Below are 26,903 nucleotides of genomic sequence, written 5' to 3' on the forward strand. Positions count from 1 at the left end.
GAATAGTATATCAGATCCTACTGCCCACACCAGTCCTGTCTGCTCTTTTCTCTCTTTTTGGAAGATCCTGAATCTGAGGCCCCTCTGAACACGAGGTTGCTCTTAACAACCAACCTTTCCAAAGAATAAACCTCCCTTCAGCAGAGAACTTAACATAAAGTTTTAAAGCTCTTGAAGAGAACCTGAGAGCCTCTTTGAAAATTTTGAGGGTCCCGGGGGATCTTGGACCCTAGGTTGAGAAGCACTGGTCTAGGCCTCCAAAAAAGAAGAAAATAGTTTTTTGTCAGAGGTCATATACCATGCTTATGTGCTTGGTCTAGAGCCAAATAGCCTGGGTTTAAATCTTAATTTTGTCTTTACTAACCCCATGTTTGGGTCAAGGAATTCAACTTTGTTCTATTTCAGTTTTCCCATCTGTTAAGTGAAGATAGCAGTAATATCCATTTTATAGGTTATTATAAGGAGTCAATGAACAAATATTTATGAAGTACATGGAACAGTATCTAGCATATTTTATGTTTCTCCCCCTGCAGAATCAGTAATTCTCAACATTTTGTAAAGTCGAATTCTTTTTCGTTTCCCATCCTCTTTTCCCTTTATGCTTGCTGAGATTGAAAGAAGGGTCACTTGGCTGGCTCCCTTTCCCCCTAAGGCCTCTCTTCCCTGGTCGTACAAATGGAACCTTAGAGACTTCTAGTGGGCACATACTCAACTCCATTCTGAACAAGCCCTTTGTTCTTCTTACGGTGTCTACCTTGTGGAAGGAAGAGAGTAGTTCATCCTTTCTCTTGCAAAAATGAGTAGATCTGGGTTTGAATCCAGACTTTGGATTTCTACCCGCACGTCCCCTTCCTTTCTAAGCTCTGGTTTCTTCATAGGCCAAAGGGAATAGCATAGCTCAGAGGGTTATGATGACATTTGAAGGAAATGATGGCCGTCGAGTACTTATCATGGTGCCCAGCCTGTGGGAAATGCTCAATGAATTTCATCCACACTGAGCTTTAGACTTGAAGACATCATAATGTGGGCTCTGTGAGTGCGCCCCAGAGGTCAGGAGGAGGATGAACGTCATGAAACAAATCCGTCCTTCCAAAGACTAAGCAGACAAGAGTAGGTGGGAGCTGGGGAAGGATCAAAGAGAAATCACTCTAGCCGAGGAGATGAGACGGGAAAGGGGAGCTCTGAGGACAAAGAGGTGAGTTTTCTTCAAGGGCTCTGCCTTGTCCATCCATTGTTTGCTTTTAACTCGAATATTAAACATAAAAGAACAACCATCAGTTGCTGTGTTGTTGTTGTAGTTGTTTCTGAAAGAAAAGTTTTGACATTGTGCCAATATTGAAACTGAAGTTTGGGCAAAGTGCATTTCTGATCATTTCACTAAGAGGAACAGTAATTGCCATGATGCATAATATGAAACCTCAATGCAGAAATAGTGCACTTTAATAGCATATGAAAGTAACACTTCAACTTATTTCTTGGAATATCTTGGCAGAAGTGAGAATCCCCTCAATAACAGTGTATGTTAATATGGCCGTAATCAATTATTTAAAAAAATAGAAAAGGTCCCCTGAGAGATACTTATCAAAACTGTCTTCTGTATAGCTGGAGAATTCCCATAACTGAGGAGATAACTCCATAATAGGCTTTCTTTCATTTGTTTGGACTCACAGATCTTTGTGATATACAAACATTTTCCATTTCTCCTTAGCTGAAAGCAAATATTGGTCTAATACTAGATCCGAATTTTCTCAGATAGCATAGGATGATTAAAAGTGATCACAGTACATCATATTATCGAATTAACATTTTCTTCCCCAAGCTCAGAGGGACCTTTATAGGAATGTACCTCCGAAGACACCCGCCATCATGGTGAGAGGCTGTCACCACAGGATTTCCATTATCCCGGGGACCTACAAACATGGTAGTCTGAGGTACGGGCCCATTATTTTCTTTTCTGCTCTTTGATCCACACCAGAAATTTCTTGGGGGAAGTTTAAATAATATTTATTCAAGTTTCTTTTGCTGGCAAAGGCAAGACTTTATTGATTGCTGGACATAGACAGGTACTATATAATTTCTAAGTTTTTTCTATAACATCGTCTTGACTTACTTTTGACAAAGTTAAATTGATACAAAAATCTGTTGTCTTATGATTTTATAAGCAGATGACTTCTAAAACGTTACAGATCTTTGGTATAAGAACTCATACCAATTGGCTCCGAATAGAACGTTTGAACTTACGATGGCCTTTCGTCTACAGAAGATAAAATGCCTGGCCTATTCTTGGGTTTCTTATTACGCAGCAGACAGGACAATGTTAGTATAAAACACATTGTTAAAACTGAGCAGAAACAGTCAGAATAAACTGCTGTAAACCTTCAATGAAATGAAAAGGTAACAATTTCTACAAAGGGACTGCTCCATTTTGGGGCCCAAATTATAACTCTGCAAGGGCAAAAGAGTTCACCAGATGGAAGGCTGTCTGCACTCACAAGTGTACATATCTTTTTCTTCTGGAGGAAGGAGGCATTTGTCTCCTGACATGTTATCAGAAAAACTGTTCATTTTTATTCTTCATCTGTCACTCAAAGTTGTCACTACATTTAGTGGCTATTTATTCTGTACATCGTTTCTACCTCTACGAGTGCTGTCAGCCTGTCTGGTATTCATATGCCAGCGACACATTTCTTTATACTTCAAGCATGACTTCTGGAAAGTAACTTCCTCCTTCTGTTCTAAATCCCAGCCGAGTCATTGCAAGAAGTTCCAGTCTGCTCGCCCTCCTTTCTGTTCCTTATTTTGAACCAAAATAGGAACTAGTGACATTTTCCTTGATGAGCAGAGCCTTGTTTTGTGTTTTTCCTTGAGTCGAAGGGTTCGATTGAAGCTAATCTCTCCACGCATTTCCACTGAGCCTTCTTTGGGACAAACGCACAAGTTTAAATACGAATGGTGGGAAGGAAAGGGATAACTTGATCTGTAACCTTCACATCATAAATATTTCAATTGACTTAGCTCAATAGCTAGTATTAAGAAATTAGTGACATCGACTTTTATTACTCATTTTCTTTCGCATTTGTCTGAGAGCTCAGAAGCTCTCACCCCTCTGACAAGAGGTAGGCTGAATAACAAACTGGGGATTCCAACGAATGCGTCATTTAAGGGCAGTTTATTTTGCTAAACAAAACAAAACAAATCAAACTGAAACAGAAAGAATAAGTACTTTAATCCTTTCTTTACCAATAATATACTGCATGATTATAAATAAGTTAATTAACCTCTCCATTCCAGTAAGTCCCTTGGCAATGAATTGAAAACCAGAGTTAATTACATAGGACACAAAATTTCAAGGTTATTCTTGAAATATTTTTATTAAGATTTCCTTATCTCAATGCTCATACTCGTAATCTATTTACCAAGAAAATATTCACTGATATCTAACAAAGGTAAAGGCTTAAAACATAATTCCCTGAAGCAAACCAGATAATATTCTGAAATGTATTACCTAAATGAGTTTAAAAGTCAAAAATGCCAGATGGTTTTAGAATTTTCATTTCCAAAAAGGAATTTTAGTGTTTGATCTTGTTTCTTCAGAGGACAAATGTTTCAGCATCTATTACTCTGGCCATTATTTTCTGACTTAAGATTAGTGAATCGAGTTAATAGAGCACAGTCTCTGGATACAGAGAGTCTAAAATCTGTGCTCAGAAAGAAATAATCTCCCGAAGAAGAATTTGCTCCTCATTTACATGATGGCTGCGTCCTGTGATACTGCAAAGAGCCCTGGAATATGGGTCAGGGGACTTCAGATCTGGTCCTGCCTCTTCCATTAGAAATGGCCACGTGAACAGTGTGGGCCTCACTTTCTTCATGTGCAAAGTAAATGGGTTGAACCAGATCCATCCTTTCTTTCTTTCTTTCTTTCTTTCTTTCTTTCTTTCTTTCTTTCTTTCTTTCAGACTTTATTTATTTATTTGACAGACAGAGATCACAAGTAGGCAGAGAGGCAGGCAGAGAGAGGGGGGGAGAAGCAGGCTCCCCCCTGAGCAGAGATCCCGATGCAGGGCTTGATCTCAGGACCCTGGGATCATGACCTGAGCGGAAAGCAGAGGCTTTAACCCACTGAGCCACCCAGGCACCCCGAACCAGATCATTTCTAAGGACGCTTCTAACCCGAGGATTATACTGAAGAATTGGAGAACTGATTTGTCCCGCATCCAAAAACATTATTAAAAATAATTTTAAAAGCTGAGCTTGTCATTTTGCACGTAAAGATGAAACAAGCTGCACATCAGTATATTTAGCTAAAGTGATTGAGATGCCAACCTTAAAAATAAAATCAACATTCTCTGCATCAGGACAATGAACTGCCCCCCAAATTGGGCAATGCTTGGGATAACCCTCTTCTTTCTGAATGAGGGTTCCTCAACCTCAGCACTCCTGACATCCTGAGATGGATATGTCCTTGTTGGGTGGGGCGGGGTGGGGTGGTTTCTCTTGTGCATTTTACGATGTTTAATAGTCTTCCTGGTCTCTGTCTCCTAGATCCCTGACCTCCCAAGTTGTGACAACCAAAAATATCTCCAGATATTTATCCCCAGTTGAGAATCACTGCTTTAAAGTGAACTAGTCTTCTCTGGCTTCTTATCTTAATTCATGCCCAATTGTACCAGGGTTGTCATAGTTCGATACCTTTTAAGCATGTGCCCATATTTTTAAAGAATGAAAACACCCAAAATAAGAATTACCGAGATTAGGGGCGCCTGGGTGGCTCCGTGGGTTAAGCCGTTGCCTTCAGCTCAGGTCATGATCTCAGGGTCCTGGGATCGAGCCTCACATTGGGCTCTCTTCTCAGCAGGGAGCCTGCTTCCCCCTCTTTCTCTGCCTGCTTCTCTGCCTACTTGTGATCTTTCTCTCTGTCAAATAAATAAATAAAATCTTAAAAAAAAAAAAAAGAATTACCGAGATTAGTATGGAAGTTATAATATATAGATGCTCGCTTGTGCCAGGCACCAAATAATCTGTTTCCTGAATCAGCATCCTTGCAGTTAACACCTGCATTATCTGAAGACTGTAATGTTGATCCCCACTGACCTTACTTTCTGGCTGGGGAGATGGGGAGACGTGCAATCCATGAATTTAAAATGGGCTTCCGATGACTTACAAAGTGGCGAGCTGGTGAAATGAGTATGACTGAAGAGGGTGCTGCGTGAGGGCTGATAAGGGTGCCCGGGGACCTGGGAGGTGCCAAGGAGGAAGTGGTCCTTGAGGTGGTTGGCGCTGCCAGGGTGGAGGTGGGACGGGCGGAGTGGGAGGGATGGCAGGTGCCCTGGGAGCAGTGAGAACTCACAACTAGGGAGAAAGGCAGTGAGGGCTGTAAGAGGGGCTTGCAGCATCCTGTGGTCCGGCCGAAGGCCGTGGCTTTCACTGTGCATATTAGCCGATCCGGACATGGGGCCGTGAGATGAAAGGAGGTTTTCGACGGAAATAGCACCTTTCATTCCTGCGACAAAGGCTAGGCATATGGAGAGACTACTCAAAATGCCATTTTACTTTTTAGGATGGCAGTCAAAAGATAGTTCTATAGTTTTCCCTTTCCACGCCCACTTAAAAAAGGTGACCAGCATGGAAATTCAGTCTAGCCAGGCTGATAAACAATCATTTCAGAGCTGCCAAATTATTGGGACTAAAGTATCATATTGTGAGGTGGCTACGTCCTCACATTATCTGCAGGATGTCAGAAAATGCCACCCTCCCCGACAGGGAAGTGCCAGAGACAGCAATGGGAGAGTTATCCAGAGCAAGAAACCATATGGAATAGGGGCCAGAGCATGGATGTTGGGGTTGCGTGGCTTTGGTCTTGAGTCCTGACTCCATGATGTATTCTGTGTGATCCTCAACTTTCTCTTCTATGAAATGGGAATAGGTTGTGTTAGAAGGAATCTTGATATGTTGGAAATACTGGGATAAGTCAGTTATATAACATATAGTAAGCATATAAGATTTAAGGCACTTAGAATTTCTGGCATCTAGCTAAGGACTCATTAAATATGCACTACATTATTATTCCTGCTAAGCCATAAATACTTCTCTTCAAGAGTTGTAAATGTACCAGACTCCCCTTGAGCTTGTCTTTCACATGTAAACATGTTCTGTGAATCCACAAAATGGGATTTTTGTCTAAATAAAAAGATATGGTATAGGGAGGAAAGCCTGGAGAAGAGAACGAACTCTGAAAGTGCATTTTGTTATAACTAAAAGGCTAGACAAAGAACCAGTGGATCAGGTTCTGAGCTCCTGAGAAGTGTTATGGAGAGAGGGGACACTAATGCATGGTTGTGGATCTTGGGGTTGATACAGGGCTGTGCAGTCTTGCCTATGGAAAGTGGACTTTCCTGGAAGGAGATCTCCATGTTTCTGGATGTTCCAGGGGCACTGGCTTCTCCATACTGTTTCCCATATCCTCTGCTCCCTCAACTCCAAGGAAATAGGAAGAAGTGTTTGAGCAGCTCAAACTCTCCTGCCATTTTCCGCCCTGGGAAAGTGTGGCAAGTGCATCTGATTTTGTCTAAAATGAGCTAAGGACATATAGATCTTGTGCCAGGACAGTTCTCTCCCTATCTCTTTGCACATGTTCCTTCCTCACAGAAAGGAGCCAGAGGCCTCCTTCATGGATGGAGGAGGTGGCTATTCAAGACAGTAGATTCAACCAGAAACCAAGGGATCCTACCAAGGAGTGTAGCTTACACTTAAGTTATTAATCCAAAGGGAACCAGAGAGGTGCCAAAGTGGCACAGTCACATAAGCATCTGACACTTGGTTTTGGCTCAGGTTGTGATCTCGTGGTCATGAGACTGAGGCCCACGTCAGGCGAGTCTGTTTGAGATTCTCTCTCCTGCCTCTCATGCTCTCTGTCTCTGTTTCTCTCTCTCAAAATAAATAAATAAATAAATATTAAAAATAAGGGTGTAGGAGAGCCTGACCTGCCTGCTGTAAGACTGGTGAATAGAAGATTGGGAAGATAAGGGACGAGAACCCCCGCCTCAAGGACAGATTAGTTGCTGGGCCTCAGGAAGTTCAAATGAGGTGCTATTTTACCACACCCAATACAGTCTTCTCAACCTTTTGGTTCTACACCAGAAGAGACTGTCCAGTGTTTCACAAAAGAGCTGAAGGAGGTGTGACAATCATGAATACTGAATTTGTCCTTCCAAGTGTCCTTGTCCTGTTATGACTTAGTTGAGTCTCTGAACGGACAGTGTATGCACACCTATACAGCGTGTAGAGTTTGTGATGAAGGGAGACTGGAGAAGACGACGGACCAGGAAAGACTCAGTTAGATGAAACGATATGGTTTGGAACGGAAGATATCCTTCCTCTGCCCTTCCCCCCTGCCTACTCTCCTCACACTCTTTGATGGTCATGCCAGAGTTCACTTGAGCTCAACTTGTGCACAAGATGGCCTCCTTATCTGTTTTATTACCCAGATGTCATTCTGCCATTTGGTGTTTGTTAAATATGGCATCTTGTTATTACAGAGGACACTTTCCAGAGACCAAGTATGACAGCAAGAATCAGTTCAAGTCTCACATTCATCAGTGTTTGGGAAAGAACATAGCCTTCTTCACTGTTTAATTCCTATCTATTCCTTGGTGTAAGTAAATGCTCTCTGACTTCTTTAAGATGTTTCTAACTTACTTAGAAGTACAATTGAATTGTTATATTTTCTGACAGCATATTAAAGATAACATAATTCCATGTTGGCTTTCTATTTTGAGTTGTTCCCCTTCAACTCTTTCTCCTCATTGTCCATTCTATAAGGTTTGTGTCACATTGGTCAAAATTTAACTTTTAACTAAAATGACATCATTCTCATCAGGTAAAATTCTGTTAAAAGTGAAAAATTTGGATTAATACAAATGACTAATAACAGGTAAGTAGTCAAATTCAGAGTAATTGTGCATGTATCTTGTGGATAACAGGCAGCCATTAAAAACCATGATTTCAGAAAAAAATTTTTTTAAAGATTTATTTATTTATTTTAGAGAGAAAGAGGGATGAGGGACAGAAGGAGAAGAGAAAGAGAATCCCAAGCAGACCCCATGCTGAGTGCAGAGCCTGATGCAGGGCTTAGTCCCACGACCCCTGATGCCATAACCTGAGCTGAAATTGGGTCGGATGCTCCACCGACTAAGCTACCCAAACACTCCTCAGAAAATGTTTAATAGCACGGAAAAGGCTTATTACATAACCTAAGAGAACAGAACAAGATGCAAAGCCATATAGATAGTATAGCTCAAGATAGGTAAAAATATAGATTATATATGAAGAAAAACATTGGACGGAAAGCCTAATGTTAACAGAGTTTATATCTGGTATGAGTTTATGGCTGGTTTTATGCATTTTTCTTTTTGTATTCCTATGCTTCCCAGATTTTCTTTTTTTACTTGTGTATTATATCATAATCCAAAATTAACATTATAACATTTTTGCTTCATCAGACCTTACTTACAATATCTTTTCAAGTTACATGTCCTGGTTCCACAGAAACTTCCTCCTTTTTAAATTTATCCCTCTTTGTATCTTTTAAATAGCTAAGTATTTATATGTATATCTGAACAGCTCTTGGTAGTAATACATTTAATGCTACTTCTTTGTTGCTTGTGTGTACGGCTTCACGCCTTTGTAGCAAACAGTATGTGGAGCTGCTGGGTATATATCATAGGAAACCTGCCCTTGCTGTGTTTTTGTTTTTGTTTTTTAATCTGAGAAGCAGAACTGTCAAAAAGGTGCAGCCTTTACCGTGAGCTAAGAACCAGAGGTCAAAATAAAATGCAAAATGGAAAGAAAAGGCATGGTTATGGAGTGCTCTCTGCTAGGCACTTCCACATGTTAGCCCAGTTTCCTCTTCCCGACCCACTACAGAGGTAGACATCCGCTTTTTCTCTGAAATGGAGGCTCACTGAGGGCACGGGACCTACCACTTGCCGCGTAGCCACTCACCGCTGTCCTGCCCGTGCCTGTCGTCTCCACCTGACTCTTCCACTTTACTTGGTCATAAACAAACCTATCTGGCCATGTGTGTTCAGTTAGCAACCACACAGCTGAAAATGCAAGTCTGGGAATGCATGACAGAGAAGTGTGTGGATGCAGATTAAAAACAAAAATGTTTGTCATTTCATATCACAGCAACTTATGTCATGCATGTTTTATGTAAGTTCATTGTCAGAGAACAAATGTTCTCCTTTTTAACTCCTCACAGTTACTAGAGCACAGCGCCCTCCCTCTAGAGTCTCAGCAGGCGCTCCCACCCAGCCATGAGATCTTAGTACCATATACTGCCCACAGCCCACCGCTAGTTTGGATCCACAGATGGTAGGGTTTTTCCATAGATGAATAATAGCTAAGAGACAACAAGGATTTCCAGACAATCAAAACACGTAGTGTGGGAACCTAGCTACGATTTCACGGGCCCCTTCATAAAATGATGAGAATTAAAAATGGCTTATTTTTTAGATAAGTTTTAGACAAGAATGGTGGAAGAACATGTGTTATTAATGCTACTCATAAAACGACTTCCTGGTAGAACAGTGTTTTAAGTTAGTGAGATGTTCGGCGGTGTTAAAACGTAGTAATAGCCAGTGGGGCCTGGGTGGCTCAGTTGTTAAGCATCTGCCTTCAGCTTCGGTCATGATCCCAGAGTCCTGGGATCAAGCCCCGCCTGGGATCAAGCCCCGCCTGCCTCTCCCTCTCCCTCTTCCACTCCCCCTGCTTGTATTCCCTCTCTAGCTCTCTCTGTTTGTATGTGTGTCAAATAAATAAATAAAATCTTAAAAAAAAAAAAGTAGTAATAGTCACTGAATTCTCAATATAATGCTAAAATGGGAGTACTTTGGTAAGGTCAGTAAGGACAGTGGTAGCAATTAAGACATCAGTGAACACCTGTACATGCTAGTTCTTCAATTCCACATATATTGCAGAATCAGAATAGTTGATGAGATTACCAGAAAGTGGTAACCATAGAAATGCCACCAAAAAAAAAAAAAAAAAAAAAAAACTGAAGCTCCTTGGCTTTGTCTTCACACCTTTTAACTGTCTCATTTAGCAAACGTTCACATGTAGCCTAGAATTAATTGGTTGATTAGTTAACTGAATATCTCATCATGTCCCAGGTCTCCCACCTGATAAAACACAAAACGTAAAGATAAAAAAGAGACACTTCCTGGCATCAAGGACATTACAACCTACTATGCCATTTGTATACCAAGAGGGACACAAAGCAGAGTTAATGAAGATGGGGAAGGAGCAAGGGTAAAGTGCTCCGCGTGTCGGATGAGTCAGCCTGAAGGCTGCACGGGGTTCTCATCAAGTCAGCCAGAGGCAGCAAACCCTGCTGGCCAGATGCTGGCGAAGGTGATTTTCCTAAGACTGCAATGAAGGATGTGCAATGTTTATAAAGCCAAGAGCCATGAATGTCGGGGCACCATCGTGTGCAAAGTAGATCAGCTACCAACAGCACAAAATGAATCTCTGTCCATGTTACTTGTCTCTCTCAAAAACTGGGAAAGGTACACAGAGCTCTTGGAAAATTTCCTCAAAATTCCCCTCTTCTCTTTGACATAAGCTGCTTTCACGCCCCATAGCTACCCTCACTCTTAGCCTCTTTTCGGAACCACTTCCTCTCCCCTAGTTTGGGCTGTCCGCATCTGGTCTGCCCACCCACCCTCTCTTGCTCTGTATCAGAACTGACTCTGTAAGTCCTTCCTACCACCTCCAAGGCAATGTTCTCTCCGTCCATTCTTTGATGGTTCTCCATCACTAATGGCCCAAAGCATTATTTTCTTTGTCATTTCTCCTCTTCTCTTCTCACAACATAGAGGGAGGGAAGAAGCTGCATAAAGAAGCTGAGCTTCTTCGGCGGGATGGAAAGACTTAAAGGAGTAGTTTCTGCACCTTTATGGAGGTACAAAATCGCTCTTAAAACCTACTGAATCTGACATCCTGCATATGATTGCTTTAATCACTTACCTACTCAATTTGGGGTTCTGGTGTCTCTACACCTCATATGTCCCATTGCAGGACGTTAAGCACTGCTGTGACTCACTCGGGGAACAGCCTTCCACTGTAGAAATGTAGGTCGGGATCATACATATTTAGGATGTCATTCATACGAAAGACAAGAATTCCTATTTTAATTTCCTCTTTCCTTACTCCATTCTAGTATCTTCCAATATTGCAGATCTTGGGCCTTTGACTTTTCTTGCTCTTGTATAGGAAAAAATTGGATTCTTTCCCATTAATATTCATGGACATGCATACAGATGGTAACAGCAAAAATATATTGTTTTCCAGAAGTGATCCAATAAGTAGAGAGCTGCAATTGTTGGCATGTATATTATAGGAATGGCTTTGATGACGTATTCATGGTATAGGGAGAGAGAGAAGTTTTTTTTTTTTTTTAAGATTTTATTTATTTATTTGAAAGAGAGAGATCACAAGTAGGCAGAGAGGCAGGCAGAGAGGAGGAAGCAGGCTCCCTTCTGAGCAGAGAGCCCGATGTGGGGCTCCATCCCAGGACTCTGAGATCATGACCTGAGCTGAAGGCAGAGGCTTTAACCCACTGAGCCACCCAGGCGCCCCGAGAGAAAAATTTTTGAATAGCCATGGGGCTCTGCTACCGTGCTGGTTGAGTGATTACATACACACACACCTACCTGTTTTAATAATGACACGGAGTGTAGAAAATGAATTACACAACTATTATAAGAGCTCATCTAAGTTCTTTCCCACTAAATTTCTCTTCAAACCAGAAATGCTAAGAGGCCGAAAGCCAGTGCATGTGAGTTTTCTCAGCTCTTCGTTTCCTCTCACTCTTGTTGCAAATCCTAATGAACTGACGGCTTGCACAAAACCCAGCACCCAGAAGTCACTCAACTTTTTACTGAATGAAAATGAACCCCCGAAATCTGAGCCCAGAAGGATAAAGGTAGGAAGGAGCTGAGTGCATCCTGTTCATTTATATACCGTTCCCTGCATAATCACAGAGTAGCTGAAGATGATTCATCTGAAAGACCTATTTAAGGAAGGAAGTGAAAGTCAGAGGCTAAAAAATGACCCATAATCAGGTGCTGACAGTTGTGTGTTGAAAGGTTCTATGTAAAGCCAAACTTTCCGACCACAAAAAGGGACCTGTTTTGTTCAACATTTTGGAGTGAAGAAATTAAGAGGAAAGCTGAGCTAAGATGAAAGGTCTAGAAATAGTTTTAACTTTCATGCTTGACACAGAGAAATAAAAGAAATCTACTGAGTAGATTAAGTAAATCAATGTCCAATCATGCGTTTAATTTGAATTCCCACGAAAATTTGTAGAATTTGTAAGAAGACTCCAGAGTTTATTTTTGATACAAGGTAGGCCACCTCGTATGCCAAAAATTGAAAAGCCCCATGAAATCACGGATGGATGACTTGATGATTCAGGAGCAGAAGGTTCAGATGGTCTGTTATTGATATCCCCTGTTGCTTCCTTATCAGCTAATAAATGCATTTGTTCATGCATTCATTTCTTCTTCTTCTTCTTCTTCTTTGTTTTTTTTAATTCATCCTACAGTTAGTACTTCCTTCATGCTGGGCCTTATGCTAGGGTTTAGGGACAAAAAAAAAATGCATTGCCCTCTGTTAAGGAACATACAGTCTGGTTTGTAAGACAAGAAAAGAGACTCTAACTGTATAGTGCTTTAAGCGCTGTGATAAAAATAAGCCCAGAAGGCTAATTCAGACTGGGGGATCTAAGAAGGCTTCCAGAAAGCATGAACACGTGAACTGAGCTTTGAATAAGAATGGGTTTAACCAGATGAAGCAGAGGCACTAGAGCATGGTTGCTAAATGTGTAGATCCTACAGTCAGGCTGTCTGGGCTCAGGTCTTGATTTTTGCCAGAAACAGTGCATGACTCTGGGCAAATGTCCCTCACTTTTTTTCCATGAGTGGGGATTATAACAGTACCCACCACTTACCCATCCCAGGATTGTAAATAATGAATATGCGAGTTGTTATTTCCAAAGTGCTCAGAAGAGCGCCTTTCTCCCTTAAGGGTTAAGGGAGAAAAGCATGTGGTGAAGACAAGCTTAGGGAGATGAGTCACCCAGGTCTCCGGGATGGCTGGTGCAGTGGTGGGAAAGGGCAGGCACGCTGCATTTTGGAAAGAGTTAAGACTAAGGTTTGGGGGCCATCACGGGGGAGGACTGAAAGATAAGGGTGAAGAGATAGGAAGGCTCTGCTAAAGAATGTGAATCTTATCCTATACACCACGGAGAACTATGGAAATGTTTTAAGCAAAGACATGTTAAGATTAAGTTCGTATTTTAAATTCCCAGGTCACTCTGGGAATGCTGTGGTGAGGGGATTGTAGAGTGCAGTTTGCAGACTGCAGTTCTGCAGTCGGGGAGGCAAATTAGGACAGGTTCCCCCCCAATTTTCCAATAACAAGAATTGTCTGGACTGCTTTTTAAACATACAGATTCTCAGGCTCCTTCCTGAGAGATTCTTACTTGGAAGATTTGGGGCAGGCCAGGTAAAACATATTTCCTGTCCTCAGGGAGATTTTGCAAACACTGAGTTAGGTGGTGGTAGGAGTCTAGGTGAGGACTAATGAGGTCCTAAATAAATGTACCAGAAACAATCTGTTTGGAGATAAGGGGGGCAGATTTCAAAAGGAAGAAACAACAGGACTTGGTAACAAATAGGACGACAACTCAGATTTGGATAGGTAGAGTTTGCAGTGCCAGTGGGAAGAAGTTCTGGTAGAACTTCCAAATACATGCCTGTCTGGGGAAGAGATCTGGACAAAACTGGAAGTCATCAGCATAGACACAGTAACATAGTAACTGTAGCTCAGTAAACTGCAATAATTAATTGGTGGGTAGAGGAACACAATCCCATTTTATTTGCTTATTTATTTAATCATTCACTCAGCAAACCAATTTTAAAATGTATGTCTTAAGCCAGGAATTATGTTAAACACTTATTACATAAAGGAACCTGTGAAGAAATAGCTAAGAGGGATATCAGGAAAAGAGTAGTGTCATCAAAGCCAGTGGAAGAGATTATGTCAAATGATACCAAGATGCCAAGTGAGATGGTTAGTGAAATGGGTTCCCTCGATTTAGCAAAAAACAAGAAGGTCATTGGTAACTTGGGAGAGACCAGATGCTGCTGAGTGATGGGTAAGGACATTGAATTTGAAATATGGCTTGTGGTATGAATGGGTAGTGAGGAAGGAGAGGTAATGAAGGAAGAAGAGACATACGTGTGGTAGACTACAGAAAAGGTTAAGAAATCTTCCCACACCTGTATGCATGACTCTTTGCATAGTTACTCCCATCAAGAAGTGGAGTGAATTTCTTCACCCTTTAATCTGGGCTCGGTCATGTGACTTGCTATGATCATTGGGATATTAGCAAATGTGATGCAAACAGAATCTTGAAAAGCCCTCGCTTATTGGGGCTTGCCTTTCTTGCTGCTCTGGGGAAACCCCATGACTGCCACCAAATGAATATAAACCTGGACAAATTTGCTGGAGACCTGGGACCACTCATCTGTGTCACTCTCCTGGCAGCCAGCTTCCATTGACAGCAAAGTGCAACCACCAGACATGGAGTGAGACGTTGAATCAGTCCCTAGTCAATTCCCCGGAATCACCCATTCACAGAAAAATGACTCTCGTTTTAAGCCATTCAAGTTTCGGGCAGTTTGTTTCTTACACAGCAAAAACTGACAGATGGAATAGGATATTGTTTGAGTGTCAAAGATTTCAAGTATCTAAGTTATCCTGGGATTTGTACTTGTCTCTTAGCTGGATTGGAGATCAGAAGAGCTGTGTTTTTTCTTGCTAACACATTGTTTCGGGCAGAAACACTATGAGTACCATTTAGGAGTGGAATGGCTAGGTCATAGAGTAGGCTAGGTCATAGAGTAGTATGATTCATGCCGCAATACAGATGAATTTTAAAATAACTATGCTGAATGAAAGAAGCCAACCCCCTCTGACCCCTCCCCTACCAAATACTTACTGGGTTATTTCATTTATATAAAATTCTAGAAAATGAATTCTAGAAAATGAATCTGTAATGACAGAAAGCAGATCATTGGTTGTCTGGGGATGAGAAGGAGGAGGCACGGGTGGATTACAAAGGGGCACGGGGAAACTTTGAGGCATAATGGATGTATTCATTATCTTGATGGTGGTGATGGATTTATGGGTATACACTATATACATATGTCAAAACTCATAAAATTGAACACTTTAAAGATGTGCAGTTTAATGTACATCAATTTTACCTTGATAATGCTGTTAAAGAGAAAAAAGAAGAACAAATAAAGTCTTCCAATCGTGGTTCCTATTCATAAGTGTGGCAGCAGAATAATGTGCTGCAAAGACACTCATGCCTTTATCTCTGGACCTGGAGATATACATATGTAGAGCTCTGTAGGAATGTGAATATTTTACCTTAACAGGGCAAAGGAAGTTAGCAGATCTTGAGTTCAGGAGATTATCTTGTCCTAATCTACTCACATGAGTCCTTTTTTTTTTTTTTTTTTTTTAAGATTTTATTTATTTATTTAACAGAGAGAGAGAGAGAGAGAGAGAGAACACAAGCAGGGAGAATAAGAGTGGGAGAAGCAGGCTCCCTGCTAAGCTGGGAGCCGGATGCTGGACTCCATCCCAGGACCCAGGACCCATGATCCCCTGGGATCATGACCTGAGCTGAAGGCAGATGCCTATCGACTGAGCCACCCACAAGCCCTATTCTCACAGGTCCTTAAAAAGGAAAAGATTTTCCCACTTGGGTCAGAGAGATGAAAGAGCAGTGGGGGTGGGGGAGTGGAGAAATTTGAAGGATTCAACTGCCATTGCTGGCTCTGAAGACAGAGGAGGGGGCCAGGAGACAAGGAATGTGGTAGCTTCTAGAAGCTGGGAATGGACCTCCATTACAGGAGCCAGAAGACAAGGGCTTCAGTCTTACTACCATAAAGAACTAAATGCTTCAATAACCCAAATGAGCAAAGAATGACTTCTCCCTTAGAATATCTGGAAAGAATGCAGACTGCAGACAGCTTGCTTTCTTTCTCTGGTGAGAACTATAGCAGACTGCTGACCTACTCAATTAAAAGGTGCTTAATTGGTGTCGTTTTAGGCGGCTAAGTCTGCTGTATTACAGCAGTAATAGAAAGAGAAGGTTTTCATGGACAGAAAACTGAACTTACTGGCTATGGTAGCTCTCTGAACGGCCAGTGTTTCCCAGCCATAAATCAGAACTAATCATGTGCTGACTGTATTTTGCCTCCACTTGCCACTTTCTCCTGTCTTACAAACTTTAGGCTTACTCATCTTTCAAAGGGCTGTTCTCACCATTTGGCCACAGCCTGGCTGTGGGAGCCTAGCTCTCCTGGTCCCCTAGTCTGAGCACACACGAGGAGACATTTTCCCTCAACTGTACAATTAGCCCCTCATCGAACACTAGTTCCATCAAACACACCTTTACAAATTAAAGTGGGTTTTTTTTTTTTTTTTTTTTTTGTTGTTGTTGTTTTTTCCTTGTATACAGAACTTAAAAGCCCACGAACTCTCAGGGGAAATGCTGTATACTTTCCCAGATGCCTTACATCTCTTCGGGATCTAAAACTTGAAAACAGACTGCCTTAGTTTAATAGTGGCTCTACCCTACACCTCAAGAGACGTTTTGCCCTCGGTGTTTCTGTTTTCTCATCTGTACAACGGAGACAAGAGCCGTACACTGAAAGTAAGGATTAAATGAGTCTATGAAAAAGGGTTTTAACAATGCCTGGTACACAGAAGCCCTCCGTGAGTGTTGGCCGGTTAACTGTGATTGTTATGATGACGCCTTCGCTGTCAGAGGAAAATTTCGATCTCAGTACTGGATTCACATGTCCTAACTTTGTATGTCCTAGCGGAAGAGACCTTAGTTTGCCTTTTTCCTGCACCTGTCCTGCTAAGAAGATGAGGTTCCCTTCCTCTGGTTTTCTTGCCCTAGAAGTTCCTGTTTCTTCTTAGGCAAAAGCAGGAAGAAAGAAAAAAATCACATAGTGATGTTTGCTGAACACATCAGGATTCAGTGCAGGGACTTCATTTTTCCCCAATTAGGAGGGCGCCGTTGCCAGGGGAGGGAGTGCTCTTTTTCACTCTCCCCATCTTTCCAGCTTTTCCCAAATGGCCAGATCTCCACACTGAGCCTCTCCTTCTCAGCGAATGATGATGAGCTGAAAGATTCCTCAAGTTCTGTTGTTTCTGAAAACAAAACAGGGACATTCCGGACCAAATTTAAACAGAATCCTTTACAGTTAAATCATGGATCAGCTTTTCTGCGTGGCATTTATTTGAGGAAAGGCCCTCTGGAGACGAGGGACTTGATTTTAGAAAATCAAGTCACACAGATTTAAATGACGATCTGGTTTGGGAGAAGAAAAAAAAAATCCACTATGTGAAAGAAGAGTTATTTTTAATGAACTTATTTTCATGGCTCTGAGTGCACCGAGGCGAAAACATATGGATGGGATTGCTAATTTAATATCATGTTTGCTTCAGGCTCTAGATGCAATATTCTAGACTGGGAGTCCAAGTCGTTGGTCTCCAGTTTTGAATGGAATACTGACATGTGAAATAGTCAACTGAAAATAAAGTAGCAGAGTTAATGAAAGCAGTTTTCTTCACTGTGGTTACAAGATGGCAGGGGCTTCCCGATCTGCACACTGTACATCGAAGTGGAAGCGGATATGCCAGAGCTCAGAGCTCTGTGTGGGCAGGCTTCACAGTGGGGATTTCAATTTGAAAATTGTATTAGTTGCCATAGTAATTGTCACCATCCCATGGTTTGTATGGTCTTTGTGATACTGAGCACCTATTAGAAGCACCCAGCAAGCAAAAGTGTTTTATTTTTTCCCTTGTGCATTCTCGAACAGAAAAACAATGTGTTCAAATTTTAAGTTGAATTCAAAGCACAAAAAAAAAAAGGATCCCTTGCCTAACTTTATTTAAAGCATGTTCATTTCCTAATTATGTTTTTAATCAGATTTTTCTTCAGCAGAGAAATCATCAGGAAGTGATTTTTTTTTTTTTTTTTTTTTCCAAAACAAGGAGTCCCAGAAACCAAGGTTACTAAGCTTCATGAAAAGAACAGGAAACTCTCCTCTTCTTATGAATGTGTTGTGTCAGCGGGATGCCACTTGAGTGCAGATTGAAATTAAAACTGAACCGGAAGTGGCTGTGTATGTTACCACTCCCTTTGCAAATGGTGCGCCCCATGGCTACGGGTTACCTCATCCCTGGATGCTATTCTCAAGGCTAGGTTTTGCTGTTGGGCCATCTGATGGGTCATGTGATGGAGAGGTGAAATGAAGTCCCCCAAGATAAGCATTGTGTTTATTCCTCTTTATAACTCCTGTAATTTTGGGGTGCCTGGGTGGCTCAGTTGGTTGGGTGTCTGCCTTTGGCTCGGGTCATGATCCCAGGGTCCCAGGTCATGTTGGGCTCCCCGCTCAGTGGGGAGCCTGCTTCTCTCTCTGGCCCTCCCTCCTTCTCTGCTCTCTCTCTCAAATAAATAAAACCTTAAAAAAAAAAAACCCAAAACTCCTTAATTTCTGTTTTTACATGTTGATTTTTTTGGCAGATAGCTATACACAATTGCTATATCTTTATAGGGAATTGCACACTTCGGCATTATTAGATTCTCTTCTCTGTCTTATGTAGCTATTTGTTCTGATTTCCACTAGTTTGATATAAAGAGGATGGCTTCTGCTTTATATTATCTGTTTTGGTTTGGTAGATCTTTGACCACTCTTTTATTCGAAGTCTTTATCTTTGATTTTTTTCCCTTGTATTTGGTGTGAAGTAGGTTCTATTTTGTGATTCAGTTTGTAAAAGTTCTCCTTTAAATAGATGAGTCAAGACAAGTTACACTTATTGATAGGCAAAAATGCTTGGTCTTAATTTTGTTATTCTGTTATATCACGTTTCTCTTTAACAGCTTTTATTATTATTATTTTTTTTTTTTTTTGAGAGAGAGTGAGAGAGTGCATGTGTGTGGAAGGGAGGGGCAGAGAGAGAGAGAGGGAGAGGAAGAGAGAGAATCTTAAGCAGGCTCCACACTCAGCAAGGAGGCCTACGTGGGGCTCCATCGCGGGACACTGAGATCACGATCTGAGCTGAAATCAAGAGTCAGACACTTAACCGACCATGCCACCCAGGTGCCCCTCTCTTCCTAACTTTCTTTAAAAAGGTCTGTTACCACACGACCTGTTTGCTTTGTCCACTTATTGTTTTCGGTGGGAAGTCTGGCTGAGATTTAGGGAGGTTTATACTTTTTTATTTTAATATTTTCATAATTATATCTTTATATAATACCATTAAGTCCTAATCTTTAAAAATTTATTAAACAAAATTTATTAGTTTCCCTTTATGAACAATGATGAAGGTAACTGGTTTACTATTCCACTTCTTCGCCCTCTCTTTCCCTCCCCAACTTTATTCAGTGACCTTTCTTAATGTTCTCTTTTGTAGAGTTATATAGGCTTCTAAGTCCATTTTAAATTATAGTGCTTGACTCTTGGCTGTTACAGATGGGAGATTTACTATTCCACTCACATTCTTTCTCTTTTATCTCCCATTAAAAAAAAAAATTGCGTTCTCTTTTTTAATCATCAGGCCGTGTACAATTTACATTACCTTTCTTTGCCACAAACTGCAATTTGTATAATCGTTCTAATTGTACAGTTAAATATATTCAAGGGTCACTAACATTCTTTTTTTTCTGTAGTTTCCTCCATTATATCTTGATGAATTGAAATTTTTTCTCTGGTCGTTTCCCTATGAAGTGCCCCAAAGAACAACATTCCATGAATTCTTGTATATTTAAAACATCTGAAATTTTTATTCTTTAGGGGCACGTTGGCTGAATACAGAATTGTTGATGTACCCTTTCTTTGTGGAGTATTTTGCAGGCATTGCTTCACTTTTCCTGGTATTTATAACTGCTGTGAAGATTTCCGAAGCCAACACAATTTCCTTCCTTTGTAAGTAATTTGATAGTTTTGCCTGGCTGTCCATTTCTTTCTGTATTTGGAGTATTTCATAATTATGCTAACAACATAAGACTAATCATTAACTATGGTGAATTAATTTTTTTCTGTCATGGCATAGTGTGCCCTTGAAACATAGCGACTCAGATTTATATTTAAAGAACATTTTCTGAGTTTAGGAGGGTACGTATTGCATGGAGCACTGGGTGTTATATGTTATATGCAAATAATGAATCATAGAACACTACATCAAAAACTAATGATGTATTGTATGGTGACTAACAAAACATAATAAAATAAAATAAAGTACTTTTTTTAAAAGATTTTATTTATTTGATAGACAGAGATCTCAAGTAGGCAGAGAGGCAGGCAGAGAGAGAGGAGGAAGCAGGTTCCCTGCTGAGCAGAGAGCCCGATATGGGGCTCGATCCCAGCACCCTGAGACCATGACCTGAGCTGAAGGCAGGGGCTTCAACCCACTGAGCCACCCAGGTACCCCAAGTTAAGTACTTTTAATTGAAAAAAAATTAAGAAAATGTTCCTAAATTGTAACTTTATATTTTTGTTTTGTTAAATGTTTTTCTTTTTCTTTTTGGGAACTCCTTCTACGCAAATGTTGTGTCTCCTTTGTCAGTCTTCCATTTCTCCTGTTTTCTCACTACTACTTTTTTAATCCTTTATTTTCATTTGTTTTGTTTGCTTTCTTATCTTTATACCTTTTACTGTATTTTTGCTATCATTCCAATTTTATATTGATTTCTCATATGATTTGTAAGGTCTACTTCTGTCCTGACTGGAGCAGCCTGAGTGAGGACGGTGGGGAGGGGTCTGGCACAGAGGTGGCACCAAGGAACAGAGTGGCAGAAGATGAGTTGAAGGAGTCGGGCAGGGCATGGTTAGATCATGCTTTGGGCTATCGGCAAGGAGTTTGGATTTTATTCCAAGTGTTACAGGAAATAACTGGGAGAGAAAATGTGGTAAAGAGGGAAAGTATCTCTGAAGAGGGGTGTTTGAGCAGAAACCTGGTAGGCCTACAGGAACCACGATAGAAAAGCCAGGGTAAGAAGAGTCCTAGGCAGAATGAACAACAAGCATGAAGGTTTAAGAACAGAAAGAGATTGGTATGTGAGGAAAGGAAAGGAAGTCTGGATGAGTGGAACACAGACAAGAGAGAAAGGGATACAAGACAAGACTGGAAACCCAGCTACGGACTGTAGAAACACAGTGGAACTGGAGAGACCAGATGTGAGGTTATTACATTTAGGGGATCGTGGCTTAGATTAGAGTGTGGCAGTAGATCTGGACAGAAGTGAACCGATCTGAGATATATTATGGAGGTTGAGTTAACAGTACTTGCTAATAGCTTTGATAAGGAAAGAGAATAAAGGTCTCAAAGATAATTCTTAGTGTAGATATATAAGGACACCTGAAGATGAACTTATTATAGGAATTGAATCAAAAGAATTTTCAGCCTTAAAAAAAAAATTCAGCCTTAAACATTTGAATTAATAGGTGGGAAGGAAGATGGAGTAATGTAGAGTTATCGAAGGAAAAAATGTTTATGAATTAACTGTGACAGACATTCACATATGGGATCTCCTTTATTGTACATAAGAGTCATTCCTTCATTCAACAAATACTGGCATGCTATACAAAATCTTAGGTACTGAAGATATAGCAACTGATGGGAAAAACACAAAAACCTCAGATTCTTTACTCCCCTGACGTTTACAAACTGGTGGAGACTTCGATTCTCTATTACATGTGTTATGTAGGAATTATTTGTCCTCAGTTTTCAGACAAGGACCCAAGGCTTAGAGTGAATAAATGTTTCATCCAATGTCATATGAACAGATGGGGTCTAGATTTGACTGTAATCTTTATGATTCTAATGTCCATTCCTAATGATGTCCTCACACATCATTAAACTGATGCAATTCGTTTATTTTAAACCGAAAATGCAGTATCTGGGTAGGGATATAAATTGATATGAATAATCTAAGAAATTGAAGACTTTTTTTCTGTTAGAGGGTTTTTGAGGTTTTTTTTCTTCATTCATTCCTATTTGATTTAAATTGAATATTTAAATTTTGCATTTGTAATTTACAAGATGCTGATAACGTTCTCAATTAGGACGGAAGAAGTGTGTCTAACACTCCTGAAAACACATCTCCCAACCCCCAAAGTGCCCGAGTTTATGTGAAACAGAGAGATTTTCTTCACTGTCAGGTTTCCTGCCTCTCACTTCACTCCCACAGCTGTGTGTTTGAATATTCAGAAGCAAGGTTGGAGGTAGGAGTCAATTATTTTGGGCGGGTTACTGTATCCGAGCTGTTGGCTCTGTGGTAGAGGCAAAACACAGTGTGTAAGTAAAAACAGAGGTTTCTGAAATGTTTGAGTTACTATGCTGAAACTTCCAATATAAATTACATTTCTAATGAATTATCTTGAATTAAAATTTAATGGCCCCTAAATTGTATATAAAACACCAGCACAAAAGCAGGCTCTGTGCAGATAAACATCATTAGTGTGTAAGTAGGGAAAGTTCTTCAGCTTCTATTTCCCTCCGGGTCTTCTAACCGCTCTGTGGGTCCTTTTCTGCCTAATGGGAATGCCAGTGCGCTTTCCTTTCTGACTTCCCCAGCCAACCTCCTGCGTTAATTGCTGGGTTTTGACTTCCCACTCCCCCCAAAAAACCCAGAGTGCTCGTTCCTTACTGACGTGCCACTTTACCTGCCTTCTGCACATGCCCGTTCTGGCAGCTCCTCGTGATCCTTCAACTCACAGGAAATCCTGAGAGGAATGGAAAGGACAAGCCCACCCCCACAGCAGAGCGCGCTCCCAGCTGAGTCACAGCAGTGGGATGAACACTGACATGTATATTGACAGGCCCGTTTCGTACTCAAGTGCTCCCGCAAATAGGCACATGGCTGCTTGGAAGCCTGGCACTCCCCCACACTGGGAGGCATTTTGCCTCCTCAACTGTTCTCCTAGTTGGGAGTGGAAGCCTCCCTTGATCCAGCCAACCTTTCTGGATAAAGGCGGAGGACAGACGAGAGGGCTGGGAGAAAATGCTGAGACCTTCCTGGACCACCTGGATGCCGAGGAGACTCCTGCGAGAACCTGGCTTTGGGGTCTGCTCACTGCTACCGTCCACAACGGCCCAAACGGCCACACCCTGAGTGGCCGGGTCCCAGAGCAGCTGTTTGGACGGCTTGTGTGGTCGCACCACCCCTCACTAAGAGACGGCCTGCCAAACCCTGGGAAACTTGGAGTTGAGGTCAATTTAATGCTTTCCCATTAGGTCCTGGGAAGAAAGAAGGTGTACAGTGATTGTTTTTGCCAGATGGCTTTTCTGACCAACTACTTTTCATAAAGGTTTTTTTTTTGGTACTAAATCTCAGTTTCATCTATAAAACAAAGTGAGATATACATAATCACAAAAGAAAACTCTCAATTCAAGAGAGTCTACAATCACATTGTTTACTTAACCAATGTCATTAATATCACTTGACTTTCATATCTGCTTTATATAGAATGCTTTGAAATAGCCAGGGACCCGTTTTCAAGTTGGAAATGGATAATTAGAGGGTTACGGCTTTGGGTGTAGTCTTTTGGTATCAGAGAGGACTCTGTTTAATGTCTGCTCTGCCTCTCACCCTGGGATCGTGGGCAAGTTGCTGGATTTCCCTCAGCCTCAGTTTCCTCATCTGGAGAATGGAGATAATTATGATACGTCACCTGTCACATTATGCCGAGAGGACAAACTGTGATTGTGCAAATAAAACACGTAGCACAGTGCCAGGCCCACAAAAGGCTATAAATGAATGTCAGAGAATGTCAGTGAGGCTGACAGGACCCCCTGGGATGGGTGTCAGTTGGATTTGTGTCAACTTGACTGGCCTAAGAAATACCCCAAGGCTAGTAAAACATTTCTGGGCGTGTCTGTGAGGTTGTTTCCAGAAGACTGAGTAAGAAGAACTGCCTTCACAGCGTGAGTGGTCATCCCCCAATCGAACAGAACACAGCAGTGGAGGAAGAGAGAATTTGCTCTCTGCTTGAGCTGGGACGTCCATTTTCTCCTGTCCTCAGATATCTGAGCTTCTGGTTCTCGGGCCTTTGGACTCAGACCAAATTGCACAGTAGACTTTCCTGGTTCTCTAGCTTGCAGATGGCAGATTGTGGGATTTCTCAGCCTTATATATATATAAACACACATATTTATATATATGTATATGTATATATATATAAAAGATGAATTGGCTCACATGATTTTGGAGGCTGAGAAGTCCCAAGATATCTGTATCTATATCTATCTATATCTATTCATTTTCAGCTGTATATATGGATGTAGATATCTCCTATTGGTTCCGTTTCTCAGGAGAATCCTAATACACCACCAACTTGTTGAATTTTCACCCTCTTGTGTAGACTGATAACCACCGAAAGTGCACATACTATTTAATGGTTAGGATTATGAAATTCTGATTAGATAAACTTTAAAAAGAAAAAAAAAAACTAGATCAACGAGTAGGTAATATCCTTCACATGTGCAATTATAATGCATCAAATGGATTTTAGCAAGAGTTCAATTGGTGTTTAAAGTATTCATTAGTGAAAGATTCAAAGGTATGAAAGTTATTTCTCATTACGACCAACTTAAATTCAACAAACCAGGGGTGTGTGTTTGTGTGTGTGTGTGTGTGTGTGTGTGTGTGTGTTTTGCTCTAGTCATATTGTGAATTTTTTTCTTGTAGCTCCTTTGCACTAATGACTTGAAGAGACAAGCTGCACGTAAGTGTGTGGTTGGCAGCCATGAGTAGAATAGGGTAGGGGTGTCACATGATTATAGTTCTTAGGTTGATTAGGGTGATTTTAATGTCAAAACAAGGAGTGCCTTCTCACTGTTGCCATAATGAACACTGTGGGAATTCAAGAAGAATTTATGGAATAATTATTCACTAGACTTTTTATTCAAGTATAATTAACATACAGTGTTATATTAGTTTCAGATGTACAATATAAGGATTCAACAATTCTATACATGTCTCAGTGCTCATTAAGATAACTGTATTCTTAATCCCCTTTATCTATTTTCTCTATCCCCCTATCCATCCCCCCTCTGGTATCCACCAGTCTGTTTTCTATATTTAAGAGTCTGTTTTTTGTTTGTTTGTTCATTTGTTTGCTTTTAAGTAGATTGTACCCCGACTCCAATGTGGGGCTTGAACTCACGACTCCAAGATCAACAGTTGCCTATCTTACTGATTGAGCCAGTCAGGCACCCCAATTTTTTGGTCTCTTTTTATTCTTTGTTCATTTGTTTTGTTTCTTAAATTCCACATGTGAGTGAAATCATAGTATTTGTCTTTCTGGAAGACTTATTTCACTTAGAATTATACCCTCTAGGTTCATCCATGTTGTTGCAAATGGCAAGATTTCATTCTTTTTTATGGCTGAGTAATATTCCATAGTATATACATCATCTTTATCCACTCATCTGTGGATGGGCACGTGGGTTGCTCCCATATTTTGGCTATTGTAAATAAAGCTGCAATACACACAGGGGTGCATATATCTTTTTGAGTTAGTGTTTTCACTTTCTTTGGGTAAACACCCACAAATGAAATTGCTGGATCATATGGTAATACAATAATAAATAATTTTTATATTGATTTGGGGTAATATTATCCAGTGCTTAAAAACTTAAGGCAATGGTAATTTATTGCATCTTATGATATTAAAGTGACTGCTTATTAAACTTTTTACTAGAAAAACTTCTCTTAGGTGCTTTTTTTTTTTGTCCTTCTGTAGATAACTTTACATTTTTGAATCCTTCTCAAACATTCAGAATTAGAAACTCAGCCAGAAAACTTGAAACTTGCATTTGAAAAGTAGCTTCTTTGGAAAAGGAATGAAATCAAAGTTATCCAGCATTAACCTTGGTACCACAATTTGCAAGAGCTGATAAAATTCTCTTTCCTTTGGCTGAAATTCATCTCTTACAAGTTGAACAATACTAGATAGGTATCTTTGCTCTCTAAGAAAACCTATCTCTATTCTTAGTACTTTACTGGTATAAATCCATTCTGATTTTGGTATATCGCCAACCAGTTTGACACATGCACAAGACTCAGTGAAAATACTCCAAGAACACTGGGAGATGTTGAAATTCCTTAACATCCACCCATGGGTGTTTCAGAATGTCTCCCAAACTTTGATTACTCCAGTGTCACTGACCACATCAGAAATTAATCATCTGCCACTTTTCATGTTATCACTTACAAACTGACATTTAATGAGAATATATTCGTGAAAAACTTTGCCACATTTTTCTCTAATAAGTAAAGAAAAAATCTTTTCAATTAAATGACTACTTGAAGATGGGAACTACCAACCCACAGACCCACAGACCCACAGACCTAGTGCTTCATCTCTGTCACTGTTTCTCAGAGGCAAAAAAAAAAAAAAAACAAACAAACTTGTCACGGTGTTTGTTGAGAGGAAGGTACCTATGACACTGTCTACCCACAATTACTACTGAGAGTTTCCAGGTTTGAGAAACACTCCTATCATGCACTGGGCCAAAGTGCCTTTCAAACGGGGTGAGGGGGATATTCACATTTATGAATGGATAGGATATTCTATTCTGCAGACCCCCAACAACAACAACAACAAAAAACAACTTATAGTTTACTATGACTCATTCCACTTTATAGTTAGGCATGTTTACATGCCTATCCTTTCCGTTGGAAGGGAGTTCAAAATTCAAGAAAGTAGAACATGTCCTCACTTGTTTCTTCAACCCATATA

The 26,903-nt window shown here is 40.6% G+C and overlaps 1 long non-coding RNA gene across 1 annotated transcript in view; it reads left to right on the forward strand.

The window, feature by feature from the left end:
• The first annotated feature begins 1,731 nt into the window (after positions 1–1,731).
• The window catches only part of LOC131839247 (uncharacterized), a 33,722-nt gene continuing 8,550 nt past the window's right edge, over positions 1,732–26,903 (forward strand). Inside the window, exons 1-3 of the long non-coding RNA XR_009356882.1 lie at positions 1,732–1,931; positions 16,604–16,798; positions 20,003–20,084. This is a non-coding gene — a long non-coding RNA (uncharacterized LOC131839247). The remainder of the gene's footprint in view (positions 1,932–16,603; positions 16,799–20,002; positions 20,085–26,903) is intronic.

The sequence above is a fragment of the Mustela lutreola genome, chromosome 8 (genome assembly GCF_030435805.1).
Source record: "Mustela lutreola isolate mMusLut2 chromosome 8, mMusLut2.pri, whole genome shotgun sequence".
Classification (NCBI taxonomy): Eukaryota; Metazoa; Chordata; class Mammalia; order Carnivora; family Mustelidae; genus Mustela; species Mustela lutreola.